Genomic DNA, 6,000 nt, shown 5'->3' with positions numbered 1-6,000 from the left:
TGCAAAAGTTTGAGAATCACTGCCCTCAGCCTATGTGGTCTGCTTAAACTTTAATTTTTAGGCTATTTTCTGGACCTTTTAACAAGTGATATACTTATAGCAACTACCTCTAATAGTTACAGAGAAGCTGCCAATATTCAGAAAGTGGCCATCAGTGGTCTGGGTGTATGCAAAAAATATGTATGCTAAGCATATCTTTATTCAAGCATGAATTTGGAATTTGTTCAATTTTCATTCTCCCGTTATCTTCCTTTAAAATGAAACATTCCAAAGAATATAATAAAACATGAAGGTAAATAAAAAAACAGTGCAAGTCAAATTTATAGTGTGGGAACATAAGGCTTGCTATTACAGCTTTTAATGGCAGATAGTTTACAATAAACATTGGGCTTAGCCTGGTAGAAAATAGTCACAGACAGGAGGTAATTACTTGTCCATCTCCAAGCATCAGAAACTAGGGAGTCCCTCCAGTTGAATAACGCAGATCTGCCAACTGTCACTCATTTGGACTAACGCCTTTTTTGTTGTTTTAATTAAATTGGGGGGTAGCGGGGGAAGAACAGAAGATAAACCTCCCTCTGAATGCGCTAAAATTCCATGGATGGATAAATCCACGACCCATCCTTCTACACGGTCTTTATTAGTCTTGAGTAAATCACATAGACTCCCATAAATAGAGTCACTGAGGGAGCAGAATGTATATGTGCTGGAAAAGGCTGGGTGCCAGCAAATCTGAATGTTACAGTGAGAGTTCTAGAAACAGCGAGAGAAAAGCAGCTAGATCCCCATGCAGATAACCAGGATATAAATGGACCTTTCAATGAGCCTTGCATCATCACATATGAAGTAATAAATACACCCAAACAGAGATAAAAACAGGAAGAGCAAAATTATGCATAAATTCTGTCGTTAAGATATGTGGGCAGCATGGCCCAAAATAGAAACCAAGCAGCTTTCCAGAGACTTGAAGGTTTTAGATAAAATATAATCGCTGTAATTATCATTTAATCCTGTTCCCTCAAGCTTTTGTCAGAAACTGTTACCTGCCTCTGGTTATTTGGGGACAGTGGAGCTTCTCACAGAAATATACTTGAAACTGATTCTCACAAGCACACAATCTAAGTTTTTTACACGTAAAAAAAGGAACTGTGGCAAAAATCAAGGTTATGTATGTGTAGGGAGAATAACTAAAATATAAATGACATGCATATTTTCTGTTAATCTCTTAAATGCTTCACAAATAACTTACATTTATATTTGCTTTATAAATACTTCCAATTAAAGGGTAAATTAGCATCAACTCTTAAATCATTATCTAAGCATTCTGCTGTTATTATTAATACCTTAGATTAGTTCAGATCAAGGACTCTCACTCTATGTACTTATCCAAGGGTGTTTTCTTAAAATGAAGAATGTGGGTGAGAGTAATTTTGCTTTTTATTTGCAATATCATTTCATTGGCTAAGAGGTTGCCCCAGTGCTACAATGTAAGCTTCCGTCTCATTTTGCAGTGAATGAAAACATTTTTCCTTACATAGTTGTGTATAGCAGAACTAGTATCTATCCCATGGTGATGCTAGTAAGCCTGACTCACATCTTCAAAAAGAACTTTGAAATAAATTATATGGATCTTACGAACTGTAATAATCTTTAATTTCAACTTCATTATGAAAATTTATGGCTGGGAGTCGTGGAATTGTGCCCATACTTTGGGAAGCGGAGGTGGGTGGATCACTGGAGCCCAGGAGTTCGAAACCAGCCTGGGTAGCCTGGTGAAACCCTATCTTTAAAAAAAAAAAATACAAAAATTGGCCGGGTGTGGTGGTGCATGCCTGCAGTCTCAGCTACTCGGGAGCTGAGGTGGGAGGATCACCTGAGCTCGACTGGGGAGGTCGAGGCTGCAGAGAGCCATGATGGTGCCACTGTACTCCAGCCTGGGTGACAGAGTGAGACCCTGTCTCAAAAAAAAAAAAAAAAAAAAAAAATTTCATCACAAGTGCCACACCCAAAAGAAATAGTAAAGTGGAAAGTGAGAAAATGAGTAACATTTAAAAGGGGAACAGAGGTGGGACTTCTGAATTACTTTTCCTTCTGGTACCAATGTTCACTGTCATCAGTTTCACAATGTCTAAGGCAAGGTAAGGAAGGTTGAGTATCCCTTATCTGAAATGCTTGGGATCAGAAGTGTTTCGAATTTCAGATTTTTTTCAGATTTGGGAATATGTCTGTATACATAATGAGCTATCTTGAGAATGGAATTAAGTCTCAACACGAAATTCATTTATGTTTCATATACACCTTAGTCACATACCCTGAAGGTAATTTTATTCAATATTTTTAATGATTCTGTTCATGGAACAATGTTTTGACTGAACCCATCACATGAGGTCGAGTGTGGAACGTTCCCCTTGTGGTGTCATGTTGGCGCTCAAAAAGTTTTGGATTTTGGGCCGGGCGCGGTGGCTCACGCCTGTAATCCCAGCACTTTGGGAGGCCGAGGCGGGCGGATCACGAGGCCAGGAGATCAAGACCATCCTGGCTAACACGGTGAAAACCCCGTCTCTGCTAAAAATACAAAAAAATTAGCCGGGCGTGGTGGCGGGCTCCTGTAGTCCCAGCTACTCCAGAGGCTGAGGCAGGAGAATGGCGTGAACCTGGGAGGCGGAGCTTGCAGTGAGCTGAGATCGCGCCACAGCACTCCAGCCTGGGCGACAGAGCGAGACTCCGTCTCAAAAAAAGAAAAAAAAAAAGTTTCGGATTTTGAATTTTTGGATTAGGGATGCTCAACCTACATGATGGTATTAGGCCAACATTTTAGAAACCAGTAAAACTCAATATTGAATATGATGAAGTCATATTCCTTGGCGGTGTATGTCTGTAATCCCAGCTACTCGGGAGGCTGAAACGGGAGGATGGCTTGAGCCCAGGAGGTTAAGGCTATAGTGATCTGTGCGTCACTGCCCTTCAGCCTGGGCGACAGAATGAGACCATCTGGAAAAAAAAAAAAAAAAGTCTTGGACTTATCTAAAAGATGTACTCTGAAGCCTCACAAGCAGAATATAGCTCACGAGTGGGTTTTATTTGACTCTCACAGTGTTTTTCTAAAAATCAAACTAATTGCCAGCATTCACAAAACAGGGTTTTTCACAAAAACCAAAACAAACAAAAACCCGAATTTGCGACTTCTTTGAGAAACTGGAAGGACTGGACTTGCATTGCATCCTCCCCGCATGGCTAGGAGGAGCTTGGGCCAGAGCCCCTACCCAACCCACCTTACTCACATGCATTACCTGCTCCTCACTCAGATATATCTGAGTGTGAGACCCTGTTAATGGGTCACTCTGGCTTAGGCTGTGCATCAATGAGACTCATCAGACTCAAGTGTTTGCTTCTTTGGGGCCCATCCCTGTACCCACTAATTAAACTCTATATTCAGTATAGGGTGTCAGGTCCCAATTGGGTCTAAAATGGGAGGCATTTACAGCCATGGTCCCAGACCAGAATCACTTCAATGTTTTCAATGATCTGAAGATTTTCTTGGCAAGTAAGGGTTCAGAGAAGTTTGCTGAAGTTTTTGTCTAAGCTAGGTTAAGCAGAGGAATGTGTCTCAATTCAAAATGAGAGCAACTCTGGGGTTAAGCAAGAGAATGACCCACGATGAAGGTATTATGGAAATGTCCTCTGTGTGAGCTGGGTAGAGAAGAATATCTGGATTCCGGGCTTCACTCTGCCTCTAACAAGCTGTAAGATGAGTCACTGACCTCAGTTAGCCCCTGTCTCTTCACCTATAAGATGAAAGGGATGTTTCTGCATTTAGAGCCCAGCCCCTACATTAGAATCACCTAGCGGACGTCTAAAAATGTTGATACTTAGACCCCTCCCTAGGCCAATTGAATCTGATTCATTGCAATGAGGGTCCAGGACACAAGTTAACAAGATCTCCAAGGTCCCTTCCCATCCTGCACTTCTGTGGTCTCAGTGACTTGGGAGCAGATGCCAGAATAGCCATTAACTCTGTTAATTTCTCCTGTATGTCAGATTACCCCCAAAGAACATTCATTTCACACACACACACACACACACACACAAATGGAAGTGTGGTCATTGTTTTTCATTTTCTGTCTTTTTCTTCTTAATTTTTGAGACAGGGTTTCACTCTGTTGTCCAGGCTGGAGTATAGTGGTGCAGTCAGAGCTCACTGCAGCCTCACCCTCTCAGACTCAAGCCATCCTCCCGTCTCAGCCTCCCACGTAGCTGGAACCATCTCTACTAAAAGTACAAAAATTAGCTGAGCATGGTGGCACACACCTGTAATCCCAGCTATTTGGGAGGCTGAGGTAGGAGAATTGCTTTAGCCTGGGAGGCAGAGGTTGCAGTGAGCTGACATCGTGCCACTGCACTCCAGCCTGGGTGGCAAGACTCTGTCTCAAAAAAAAAAAAAAAAAATGTTGGCCGGGCATGGTGGCTCAAGCCTGTAATCCTAGCCCTTTGGGAGGCCGGGACAGGTGGATTGTCCGAGCTCAGGAGTTTGAGACCACTCTGGGCAACATGGTGAAACTCTGTCTCTACTAAAATACAAAAAATCAGCCGGGCGTGGTGGCGGGTGCCTGTAATCCCAGCTACTTGGGAGGCTGAGGTAGGAGAATTGCTTGAACCCAGGAGGTAGAGGTTGCAGTGAGCCAAGATCATGCCACTGCACTCCAACCTGGGTGACAGAGCAAGACTCCGTCTCCACTAAAAAAAAAAAAAAAAAGTTTTAATTAGCTGGGCAAGATGGCATGCACCTGTAGTCCAGAGGCTGAGGCAGGAGGACTGCTTGATCCTAGGAGTCCCAGACCAGCCTGGGAAACCTAGCGAGACCCCATCTCTACAATAAATAAAAATAAAAATAAATCACTGAGTGTGGTGGTGCACAGGCCTGTAGTCCCAACTATTCAAGAGGCTAAGGTGGGAGGATGGCTTGAGCGCAGGAGTTCAAGGTTGATTGAGCCATGATTGCATCACGGTACTCTAGCCTGAGCAATGAGTGAGGCTCTGACTCTAAAAATAAAAAATATTCATTACATGTTGAAACGACAATGTTTTAATTTAGTGGGTTTAGTAAAATATATTATTAAAATGAATTTCACCCATTTCTTTTTACTTTTCTAAATATTATTCGTAGGAAATTTGAAATTACTTATATGACTCATATTTCTATTAGATAGTGCTAAAAGGTGTCCACTTTCTGAAACTCTTTTTTTTTTTTTTTTTTTGAGACAGAGTCTCGCTCTGTCGCCCAGGCTGGAGTGCAGTGGCGCAATCTCGGCTCACCGCGAGCTCTGCTTCCTGGGTGATTCAAGTGATTCTCATGCCTTCCAAGTAGCTGGAATTACAGGTGAGCACCACCCCATGCCCAGCTAATTTTTGTATTTTTGATAGATACAGGGTGTCACCATGTTGGCCAGGCTGGCCTTGAACTCCCGACTTCAAGTGATCTGCTTGCCTCGGCCTCCCAAAGTGCTGGGGTTACAGGCATAAGCCACTGTGCCTGGCCTCTGAGTCTTTAATTGAAGACTGTAGTTTGTTGTTTGCTTGTTTGTTTTTTTAGACAGCTTCTCATAATGAACTAAGTTGAGGGTCTGAAAAACATCCAATTGCCAGTCTTTACTGCACAGGGCACTGACTGGAACTATACAAACCTGATGGTTGGGGAAACAAATGCGGTACTTTCTGTGAATATGACGTTTTTGTACTGAAATATGGTCCGTGGGAGAATCCTCGTGGAACGCTATGACTGGGAATGAGGTGGAGGTTCCTAGTCAGTTCCTCCTGCTTTCTATCTCACGTTAGAGGCAGAATTTCAATGTATGTGTCACACCAGTTCTGCCCTCATGCAGGAAACATACGAGTGGTAAACCATGAACCAAAATAGTGAGTGCATTTAAAAGAGACATTTAAACGTCCAGTCCCATTCACTGCAACTTTGTTTTGCTTTTGCTTTCTTTCTTGCTCTGTCAC

Source organism: Pongo abelii, chromosome 19, assembly GCF_028885655.2.
Source record: "Pongo abelii isolate AG06213 chromosome 19, NHGRI_mPonAbe1-v2.0_pri, whole genome shotgun sequence".
In the NCBI taxonomy this organism is placed as follows: Eukaryota; Metazoa; Chordata; class Mammalia; order Primates; family Hominidae; genus Pongo; species Pongo abelii.
Note: the sequence above shows the minus strand (reverse complement) of the source record.